At 42.4% G+C, this 12,240-nt stretch overlaps 1 long non-coding RNA gene across 1 annotated transcript in view; it reads left to right on the forward strand.

Annotated features, from left to right (window-relative positions):
* The first annotated feature begins 5,354 nt into the window (after positions 1–5,354).
* LOC145342689 (uncharacterized) overlaps positions 5,355–12,240 on the forward strand; it is a 102,455-nt gene continuing 95,569 nt past the window's right edge. Inside the window, exon 1 of the long non-coding RNA XR_013886589.1 lies at positions 5,355–5,504. This is a non-coding gene — a long non-coding RNA (uncharacterized LOC145342689). The remainder of the gene's footprint in view (positions 5,505–12,240) is intronic.

Genomic DNA, 12,240 nt, shown 5'->3' on the forward strand with positions numbered 1-12,240 from the left:
GACAGTTTTAAGAAATTATTAAAGAAAAGTTGACTTTGAGTTGGTTAGCAAAATAAAGGTTTGTTTTCACAACAGATTGAACACTTGAGGAGTTCTGTATTTTTGAATGGTTTTGGATGATTTTTTTCAATATCAAGTGAGTTTGTTACAAGCACAGTTACAAGCCAAGATTGAAAAAAAATTAGAGCCTTTTCACAGAAAAGATTTGATGATCAAAACAAATTTTCACAATTACGAATCTCCAAAATATATTGCGTGACTCTTGTGTGGTATGAACATACTTGCTGCTTATCAGCCCCAAAGCCTGACTGCCGTCCACGTCTTTCAGCATATGGGCATAAACTGTTTCATTGTATCTGTTATCACAAATGGCACTGAACTTTGTGCAATCATTGGTAAACATCCCCACTTCTGACATTATGGTGGAGGGAAGGTCATTAGTGAAACAGCTGAAGATGATTAGGTCTGGAATACTAACCTGAGGAACTCCGGCAGTGTATGATCCTGGGACTGAGTTGATTGACCTCTAACAACCACAACTATCTTCTTTTGTGCCAGTTATGACAGCAATCAGAGGAGAGTTTGTCCCCTGGTTACCACTGACTTGACAATAAAGAAACAAAAGGTAGAGAACAGTTAAAAAATAATTAAAATGTAAACAAAGGGCCTGAGGTGGGGTAGAGCAAATCACCTGACATTGTTGAATTCGATGTTGAGGCCGGAAGGCTATAAAGTGCCTAGCCGGAAGATGAGATGCTGTTCCTCCAGATTGCATTGAGCTTCACTGGAACATTGCACCAAGCCAAGGACAGACATGTGAGAATGGGAGCAGGATTGTGTGTTAAAATGGCAAGCAACCGGAAGGTCAGGGTCCTGATTGCGCAAAGATTGAAGGTGCTCAGCAAAGCGATCGTTCAGTCTACATTTTGTGTCTCCGTATAGAGGAGACCACACTGGGAGCAGCGAATGCAATATGCCAGGTTGAAAAAAATGCAAGTGAAACGCTGTGTGACCTGGAATGAGTGTCTTGGACTTTGGATGGTAAGAATGGAAGATGTAAAGACGTAGATGATTGCGTGGGAAGGTGCCATGGGTGATGGGAGAGGTGTCGCGTATGGTGAAGGAGCGGACAATGTTATCCTGGCAGAAATGGTCTCTGTGGAATGCTGACAGAGGAAGGAAAGGAAAGACGTGTTTGGTGATGGCATCATGCTGGAGTTGGTGAAAATGGTAGAGGATTATGCTTTGCATGCGGAAAATGGTGGAGCGAAATGTGAGATCACAGGGGACTCTGTCCTTATTCTGGGAGGGAGAGGAGATGGTGAAGGTTATGGCATGGGAGAGGGCCCTGTTAACAACTGTCGGCAGGAAACCACATTGAGGAAAAAGGAGCACACATTAGAAACACTGCTGTCGGAAGTGGCATCATCGGAACAAATGTGAGGGAGGCAAAGGAGCTGAGAGAAAAACATGCAATCATTTTAGGATGTAGGGTACGAAGAGCTATAGTCCAGATAAGGACCAAGGCTGTCGTGAATTCAGAAGCTGAGTGGCCCTGCCAGGACCCGAAGTGTCATTTGACAAAACTGTCAACATCACATTCCATCACTTTATTGATGATCAAGAGTAGACTGAAGGGATGGCAATGGCGGGGTTAGTTTGTGCTGCCTTTTGTGAACAGGAGATAGCTGAACAATTTTCTACGTTGCTGGGTATCAACATGGGATCAGCTTGGCTATGTGAATGGCAGGTTCTGGAGCACAAGGACTATTGCCAGAATGAATCATAGAATTGTTATAGCAAAAAAGGAGACCATTCTCTCTGCACCAGCTCTCCAAATAAGCAGTGGACTTTGTGTCTTTCTCCTGCCTTTACTTTCTATCCTTGCACACTGTTTCTATTCAAATAATCATTTAATACCCTCTTGAATCTTTCGATTGAACCTCCCTCAATCACACTTCCAGGCAGTGCATTCCAGTCCAGAACCGCACACAGTTTAAAGCTTTCTCTCATATCACAGCTGCTGCTATTGCAAATGTTGTCAGGGTTCATAGCCTTTGCATTATTCACAGCCTTCGCCTTGTGATATCATGTGGTGATAATGAAATTAGCTGAAGACTGGCATCTGTGGTGTTGGAGATCTCAGAAGGAGACAGGGATAGATCATTCAGTTGATACATCTAACAATTTCAGGCTGGTCTTTTGCATTGATGTGCTGGGCTCCCCCATCATTGAGGATGAAAAAACTTATGGAGAATTCTCTTTCAGTTAGTTGTCTAATTGTCCACTACCATTCACAGCAGGAATGTGGCCAGAATGCTGAATTCAATATGTTCTGTTGGCTCTGGGATTGTATAGCTCTGCCAATTGCAATTTTTTCTGCTGTTTGGCATGCAAATTGTCCTGTGTTTTGGATTCACCAGATTATCACTTCATTTTTCGGTATGTTTGGTGGTGTTCCTGGCATGTCCTCCTTTCCTCTTCACTGAACCAGCATTGATCCCCTGACTTGTTGATTAAAGTACAACAGGGGAAAATCCTGGACATGAGGTTACAGATTGTGGTTGAGTACAATTCTGCTGACGATGGCCCAAAGTGCCTCATGGTTGCTCAGTTTTGTGTTTCCAGACCTATTGGAAATATATCCCCTTCAGCACATCACTCAACATGTTGGCGGGAAACTTCAATGTGAAGCAGGGATTTGTATCCACGGCAACTGTATGGTGGTCACTCCTATCAGTACTTTCATGAGGTTTTTTTCCCCTTGTTGGTTCCCTTACCACCTGCCACAGTTCCAGTCTTGCAGCTATGTCCTCCAAGACTCAGTCAGTTTGGTCATTAGAGATGCTACTGAATTGTTCTTGGTAAGACACATTGAAAAGTTAAAAAGTTAAAGTTTATTAATCACAAGTAGTCTTACATTAACACTGCAATGAAGTTACTGTGAAAATCCGCTAGTCGCCACAATCCGGCACTTGTTCGGGTACATTGAGGGAGAATTTGGAATGGCCAATTCACCTAACCTGCACATCTTTAGAATATGAGAGGAAACTGGAGCACCCGGAGGAAACCCACACAAACATGGGGAGAATGTGCAAACTCCACACAGACAGTGATCCAAATCAGGAATCAAACCTGGGACCCTAACACTGTGAGGCAGAAGTGCTAACCACTGTGACATCGTGAAGTCCCTCAGCCAGAGTACATTCCGTGCCCTTACCAACTTTAGTGTATTTTCCAGTTTGTCTTCAACATAGAGGAGCACTGATTCACAAGTGAAGATGTGTGGGAAGGGTGATAGCAAGCAGGATATTTCCATGCCCACATTTCATCTATTGCTATGAAACTTGTTGAGCCAATGCTGAGAAATCCCAGGGCAACTCCCTTCTAATTGTCTACCAGTGTGTTGTCACATCTGATAGGCCTATAGTGCAGGTAGGACAAGGCATACCCAGGGATGGTGATGGTGGTTTCGAGGACATTGCCTGTAAGGTATGATTCTGTGAATATCACTACGTCAGGATGTTGCTTGACTAGACTGTAGGACAGCTCTCCCAATTTTGGCCTTCAGATATTAGGAAGGAGCATCTTATAGCGTTGACAGGGCTGGGTTTTCCATTGCCATGTTTGGTGCAATGGTTCATGCCAAAACGTTACCCCCCCCCCCCCACCCCCCAGAATCATGTATGCTTCCTGTGTACACTGTCAGAACTTTAGATTTTAATTTCAATTGCATGGGTAAAGGGAGAAGGCAAGAGAGCAGAAGTGACACACACTTACATTTCCATCATTTGAAACAGCACGTCACTGAGAAATTGAGTCCTATGTCTCTACTTCTCAATTCCAAGTTCCACGTTTCTCCTTTCCATCTTTTATCTTTTGTGCATACGCTCTTCAAATAGGAAAAGCCAAACTGCAAATGACTGAAATCATCTTCCAGCCTTCTGTTCTGATGTAGGGTTTACACCCAAAACGCTTTGGTTGCTTCTTCCATCTCAGATACTGATGTACCTGCTGTGTACTTGCAGAATTCCTAGTTACTTTTGTTAAAACTAATCTATCCACAGACGACTAAACTTTTAAGCTGGCCATCTGTGTTAATAGTACACACAATTTCAAACTTCTAATTTGTCTTTTTCAACAATTATAAAACCTGTTTTGAATCTGAGGTTGGATTAGCAGCGTCTGCAGAACCAAGAAAGGTAGATGCAGTCAAGACACATATCAGCCAGGTTTAATTGAATGTGAGAACTGGCTTGAGTGATCGACTCTGGTTTTTACATTCCTGGGTTCTCTGTCCCTTGTTTGTTTGGTAGCAGTCCAGTGAAGAGACTCACATTCCCTCAGAAATCAAGCCTGTTTTTTTTTTCCTATTTTTAGAAGCTGACTGATCAGTTGCATATTTCCAGTATTCTCTGCTTTTATTTCTGATTTCCAGCTTTGGAAGTTTGACATATTTTTACAACATGTGGCATTCTACTCACTTTCAGCCAATCCTCATAACGATAGCAACATCAAGTGCAGTGCTAATCTGAACCCTCACTTTTCATATTGAAGCTATTAATACATGGGGAATTGAACCAAAAGAATAGAAAGGAAAAGTCACAGACAATTGGTAAGTATGTATATATAAAAAAAATATACACACACAAACAAATATTTATATGTACAGATCTTTTCTAAGTTTAATTTTTCCATATTACCAATCATTGGCTTATTTCACTGTTTGATGTCATTAAGAGTTGGCAAATCATGTGTGTGACGCTGGCTACTAAATTATAACATATTTAGAGCCAGAGATAATCAAAAAGAAATACTGATTGTAATGAAGATTACTGGCAATTATAAGTGATTTTCCTTTTCTTTGTTTCAGGCCTTTCAACACTGATTTCAATGCTGACAACAATACAGCAGAATGTTTCCACAGTAGCATATAATTTTAATAATTACACAAAATTAACATAATGATTATTGTGATGAAAGGATGAGGGTTACAAAAAGATTGTGTTTTTTCTCCATGCCAAAAGGCCATCGCCTTCATTAAAATAGGCCCCATTATTCAAATACAATTCACGGAAAGATGAAAGAACTTTCAAGGAAAATGAAGCGAAGCTGGAGCTCGGTTCAAACATGTTTTATGATACCCGTGAATGTGACTAATGATACTATATTTATATAAAATTTGTGAGCTGAAATGATGAGACATACAATGAAGCAAATCCAGTTACTAAAAAAAGTTGCAGCTCATTAGCTGCCAAAAGGGTTCTTATTCAAACTGGCATATAATGCTCGCTTAACACAGTGACAAGGCAGCTACAACTTAATGCTGATTTGCTAGCAGCGCTGGGTCTGATTTTATTAACGTCACTCCACTTTTTTTTAGCGTGAATTTTTTTTCACAGCAATGGAGAAAAACTGGTTTTCAGAGCCATAAGGCTTGGTTTTATAACATTGCATACTCAATTGCGTGACATCGGCTCACGGGAGCTTTCCTTCTACCAGCAGTAAGTACCAAAAATCACAAGTAATATGTCGAAAGGCTTCTCAGCATGGTCTTGCAGTGTACTGGGAGGGAGATTATTGGGTTGACAAGAGCTCTGGTAAAATTAGAAGGCTATTTTAGTGAAAGGGTAAAGAACAGGCACCAAAAATCTCGGTGCTAATAAGGTATGGCTGTTTGAAAGTCTAGTTTTAGCATGCAATTTTTGGGTCTAATTGTATGATTACCATAAGTGAACCGGCCTGCAGGTGCTAAAGCAGAAACACTTGCAAGTTTAACCCGAAAACAGTAATTAGATATCATTTTCATGGGCCATGTTATGTGGACTCCAAGCACCCACTGCTATAGAGAATATAGAGTGGGCTGGTGACGTACAATGTAGCAAAATGGTGCAAAGTTCCCAAATGTGGCCGCAGAGACCTTGGTGGAGGAGGTCCAGAGGACAAAGAATGCTTTGGGGAAAGGAGATCCTTTCCCCTTAACTTACCATCCCTTTTGGCTGCATTAGCAAGTGTTACTTTGCCATGGTTCATTTCCTCTTCTCTTTCCTCTTACAAACCAAGGGTATCTCTTTGCATTATGCCCAGAGAAGTTCTGGAATAAACATTGATAGAGTTTGGTGAAGTCTTCATAATCTCTCCCAGAACACCTCTCACCATGTTTCAAATCCATTTCATAACTCCAGCAACAAGTGAATGGTAAAAGATAACGCACTTTAGCGCATCTTGTTTATTCCCGATCAGCTTGTTGGTGAATCGGAGGGCATTATAGGTCAAGATGCTGTCTAGAAAAACGCAGTGTTACATTACTGTTGAGTGCTACAAGTAATTCAAAAGGCAATCTGACCCTTATTGATCTTTTGAGCAGTTATTTCTTGGACATGCTTCAACCTTCTTTATCAAGATGCCATTTTGCGTTAAATTCAGCAAAACTTGGCAGTTCAGCTTAAGGCCATATTTTCACCACCTCCAAAGCCCAAGAAAATCATTCATTTATTTCATGCAAGAGCCCAATAAAACAATATTTTATCCAAAGTACAGCAGGCTATTGTTAGTATTCATGTGGACACCTAGGTAGCTGATGTCTGGTCTGGAATTAACTTTTTACCACGCAGTAATATATTCTCCTGTCCCAAAACTGCAGGATGATTGTAAAGATGCACTTTTACAGGCTTCATGAGAGAACAAAAAAAGTCTATTCTTGATCAGAATTGTACAATAACCACATAGGCTGTAGATTGCCCTCAAAATGTCTCTGCCTTGGAGTCTTTCTCCCCTGGAGTGATTTACTCTGCTGAGTTGCCCTTAAAGGGATCATCACTACATCCCTCTCCCTTTAACTCTTCAATAACTAGTTTACTTTGACCTAAGTACTAACTAAACATTATGTTTGGACAATTTGGACATTATGATTTGGACAATTAAAAGTCAAGTCTTTGAAGGGCTTCTGTATCTTATAGAGCAGCATAATTCTACAGTCTGAGATGCTGCCACAGGATTGACATTAACAGGAATTGCATTAACAGGTATTTCCTCTGGCTCTGGAGATTCATCGTTATTTGCTTCCGCAGAGACATCAGTTATATTGATAAAAGCTTAAGCAGATATGTTGATGCTTACAGGTTGAAAAACATTTCTTGATGGCAACATTGATTGCTGGAGCATCTCTCTACTCTTCAAGTAGTCCATTTGTTTGCAAACAATCTGTTCCCCCACATCACTTGGTATGAAAGAGATCCTGTGTTGGAGGCAATAATTCTGGGGATCCAACTTGATCCACTACCAGAATTTCTCACATATACAGCTTCATTTACCACAAGTGATTGTGCTATACAATGTGATTCATGGTCTGCTTCCTGACTGCTTTGGCTGTCTTCCACCTTCCCTGGGAATTTTGGAACATGAGGCCCAGTCTCGTTCTGAGATGAAGTTTCATTAGCAGTTCTGTGTGGAACTCCCATTCTTGTATTTGGAATGGTACAATAGCTAGGGAGGAATCATGAGATTTTGGTCTCCAAGGTTTCTGCTGACAATTTCTTTAGACCAGTCTTGAAAGTTTGAACCGCTCTCTCGGCTAGACCAATTGATGCTGAGTTGTAAGGCACAGTCCTAATATGTTTAATACTGCTGAGAGTGATGAAGAGTTGAAATTCAGAACTTGTGAGTAGGGCAGCATGGTGGCACAGTGGTTAGCACTGCTGCCTCACAGCGCTAGGGACCCAGGTTTGATTCCTGGCTTGGGTCACTGCCTGTACGGAGACTGCATGATCTGTGTGTGTGTGTATTTCATCTGGGTGCTCTGGTTTCCTCCCATAGTCCAAAAGATGTGCTGGTTAGGTGCATTGGCCATGCTAAATTCTTCCTTAATGTACCCAAGCAGACACCAGAGTGTGGCGACTAGGGGACCTTCAGAGTAACTTCATTGCAGCTTTAATGTAAGTTACTTGTGACAATAATAAATAAACTTTAAACTTTAATATGCTTCCACCATCTGATATCATGACTTCAGGTAACCTGTGAGCTGAAAAGCATTGTCATAATCTTTCGATGGTTGCATGTGATGTAGGTGACTTAATCTCAAAAATGTTCATCCATTTAGTGTGTGCATCAATCACAAGCAAATATATTTTTCACAGGAATGCGCTAACATAATAAATCTGGATTCATACCCAAGGCTAGCCAGGCCATTACGAATTTCTCAATATCAGCTTCAATACCAGGCCACCTAGTAAGCTCTTCATCGTAGGAATGCCAGCATGAGTACTGTGTAATTCATTTTGGAGCATCTCTCTGCCTGGTACATCAACAACTACTCTTGTTCCCCATAAAGTTCTTTATCCGGCACAGCTTATTATGCTATCTTTTTAGCTTGATGCTGATAGTGGAGGCCAGAAATAGGACAGCGTTCCATGCTAACATTTCTGACTTTGAAGAGCAAAAATAATAAATCTCTTGTACAAACCTGTGCATGAAATAGCACTAGAAAGGCAAGTGACTAACTGCTGCATTTTCCCTACTTTGTGATCCCATGTGGGGTTCTATTTGCTAAAAGTACAGCAAGAATAAGGAATTGAAGGGAAAATAATTCAATGGGAAAGAAGGTGAGAATAAGAGAGCAATCAAGCATAAACCTTGAAGAATGTATGGATGTTTAGTAGAATAATGCACTGATGGAGAACTCTGCATATTGCACATGCAAAAATGGAAGTAGGCTTCAGTAGAATTCTTCAATCACTTCATTATTTGAACTTTTTCTCTCACCCTCGGGAACATCTAAGCCTAGAAATGATGGCCTGTGATATTAGCATATGAATACACAATACATTCATGCAACATTCCCCTGTCTGCTAGTTTGAAGGAGGCTAAGCGTGTTTGTTGTAAATGGGTTGAAGCATCCGTCAAAGTAACACTTTAATTCTGCCAAGTGAACTCCTTTCACCTGCTAACGTCACACACAAGGATCATTTCAATGATAGTACAGGAGCAAGCATGAGAAGAAATCTGTGCTAATCAAAGACAGAGTAAAGCAAACAATGGAACTCTTACTTCCAAATTATCCTGCCATATGAGTCCCTGAAGTATGCATCAAAAATAAAAAAAGTCATATCATCCAAAAAAATTTAATCAACAGAATAAATAGCAGTAAGATCCCGCAAATCACAACCGACAAATTGGTTGATTGTATGTGCTTAAAGATTCACAGTAATTCAAAAATACATCTTAAATGTCACATAACTTTCCAACATATTATAGCCTTGTATTCAGCCTGAGCCATTTTGTATGGTGTAATATATGTAAGGGAATGGATCATGTAACCCTGGTAGGTCTGGAAATTTGCCAGGAACCACCCTAAGAGGGCAGGAGGAGTTGGAATGTGGAGCATTTTCAGAAGGCGTTTGACAAGGTACCTCACAAGAGGTTATTGCAGAAGGTAAGGGGGCATGGAGTTGGGGGTAGGGTGTTAGCGTGGATAGAGGATTGGCTGTCAAATAGGAGGCAGAGAGTGGGGGTCAATGGGTGCTATTCGGATTGGCGGTTGGTGACTAGTGGAGTGCCCCAGGGGTCGGTGCTGGGGCCTCAGCTATTTACCATTTATATAGGTGATCTGGAGGAGGGAACCGAGTGTATGGTGTCGAAATTTGCTGATGACACCAAGATTGGTGGAACGGCAAATTGCGCGGAGGGTGTGGGGAGTCTGCAGAAGGATCTAGATAGGCTGGGCGAATGGGCCAGGAACTGGCAAATGGAATTTAATGTTGGCAAGTGCGAGGTGGTCCACTTTGGTAGGAATAATGGTAGGAAGGACTCTTACTTATGTGGTGAAAAACTGCAGCAGGTGGCGATGCAGAGGGACCTCGGGGTCCTTGTGCATGAGTCGCAGAAACCCAGCCTGCAGGTGCAGCAGGTGGTCAGGGAGGCTAATGAGATGCTGGCCTTTATAGCGAGGGGGATTGACTATAAAAGTAGGGAGGTCTTGCTGCAGCTGTATAGGGCATTGGTGAGGCCGCAGCTGGAGCACTGTGTGCAGTTTTGGTCGCCGTACTTACGCAAGGATATTTTGGCCTTGGAGGGAGTGCAGAGGAGGTTTATTAGGCTGATGCCGGAGTTGAGGGGGTTGAGCTATGAGGAGAGGCTGAATAAACTAGGCTTGTACTCGTTAGAGTTTAGAAGAATGAAGGGAGATCTCATTGAGACATATAAGATGATGAATGGGATGGATAGGATAGAGGTGGAGTGACTCTTCCCGCTCAGAAAGGACAGTAGGACTAGGGGGCACAGCCTCAAGATAAAGGGGGGGCGGTTTAGAACGGAGTTGAGGAGGAACTTCTTCACTCAAAGGGTGGTGAATCTCTGGAATTCTCTGCCCGATGAAGTGGTGGAGGCTACCTCGCTAAATATTTTTAAGACGCGGGTTGATGGGTTTTTGATAAGTGAGGGGATTAAGGGTTATGGGGAGGGCGGGAAAGTGGAACTGAGTCACGACAGATCAGCCATGATCTTATTGAATGGTGGGGCAGGCTCGAAGGGCTAGATGGCCTACTCCTGCTCCTATTTCTTATGTTCTTATGTTCTTAAAGTGTCCAGTCAGAAGATGAGGTATTGTTCCTCCAGTTTGTGTTGGGCTTCACTCGAACAAAAAGGCCAAGGAGGGCCATGTAGACAAGAGAGCAAGATGGTGTGTTAAAGGGGCAAGCGGCAGCAAGATTTGGAGTGACAAAACACAGACTGGGTTACCGCTCTGCCAAACACCTACGGTCCAACAGTAAGCAGGACCCAGACCTTCCTGTCGCTTGGCATTTCAACACTGCTCTTCTCACACAAGTGGGGAGCTATTGTAAACCCTGCTGGAATGAAACACCCCTGGTGGCGCAGGGGAAAGGCTAATGGGCTGGGAGACTTCAGTCCCGGGGCTGCTAATAATATGCTAATTCTAATTTAAATAACATACAGCTCCACACGGATTTCTGGTGCAGAGCTGACGGCACCAGAAAACTGGCAGCAGGAGACGCAGAGGCCATGGTGCCCAGTGGGGTAGATAGTCTCCACTTGAGTTTTTCTGTCCACAGCAACACAGGCTGGGAAAATTGCCCCCATAGTCTTCTCCCAGATATTTGGTTACTTACTGTCAAATTCTTGAAACTCTGAATATGATTGCTACAATTTAGTAAATGGAATGGATGGGATTATTATATGATTATATATTAATATTTAGGCAGATTATTAATCAGCTTTCTACACAGTCTGGTGCTTCAGCCACAGTTGCCAGTCATGTTGACCCCCTGGACAACAGCTTTCTGTGCCGGAGAGGGATGTTGGTGTGCTTCCTGGAGCTTTCCCTTGAGTAATGAGCATGCCCAGACTCTTTGAATCAAGGCCTCGAGGGCATCGTGGTTGAATCGGTGTACTGACTTGTTCTCAAAGCTGTTAGCCTTTTACCTTTGGGCTCCAGATGTCCTGTGTGGTCTGGTGAAGACAGGTGGACTGAAGAGAGTGATGTATGTGTGCTTGACTGGCATCTGGGCAGTCAAATCCGTTAGTTGATGGTGGCTGGATGAATCAGTTCCCAAACTGCCACGTGATTCAGAGAGATACTCTCTTGTGCTTAATTAATGAGGCTGAAAGCGAGGAATCAGACATGAGTTGTCGATATTCTGGTCAATGAGAATGGCGCTGCAGGAACCTCCCCCAACTGCCAATCTTCAAACAAAATGGAGATTTCCTCCTATTATGTTCCACTTGGCTATACTTTCTGTTTCCCCGGGAATACACCCTGGCTGGGGTAATTCTGGAGGTGACTTTCACATCCTTGTCACTTGGGTTGTAATTTGACTGAGTGGACCTATCACAGAGCCCATCAGATTCTTACCCTATTGAATTCAAGTTGGATGAATGTCAGGCACGTTCTACAACAGGGTAGCCATCATTTCCGCCAAGATATTCTCCATGTGATTAATGTGAAATGTTTACCTTTGTTTCTCATCTCATTGGTCTGCTATTTCCTTTCTCTCATTTTCTCCCTCTCCCTTTCACTTTCCTTACATTCCTGGGTTTCTCTGCAGCAGTGGAAATTCCCTAGATACTTCCCCCAGTATACATGAGGGCTTTCTTTAATTTCTAGCTGTCGATTGTTCATCCTGCACGTTCAACTGAGCCCCTGCCATTTTAGGGCTGTTCATCTCATGTCCATTTCTTATCACAGTGAATATTATTAAAATGCATGGAATGAATTCACAATCCAGT

Source organism: Carcharhinus amblyrhynchos, chromosome 4 (assembly GCF_965287045.1).
Source record: "Carcharhinus amblyrhynchos chromosome 4, sCarAmb.v2.hapA, whole genome shotgun sequence".
Classification (NCBI taxonomy): domain Eukaryota; kingdom Metazoa; phylum Chordata; class Chondrichthyes; order Carcharhiniformes; family Carcharhinidae; genus Carcharhinus; species Carcharhinus amblyrhynchos.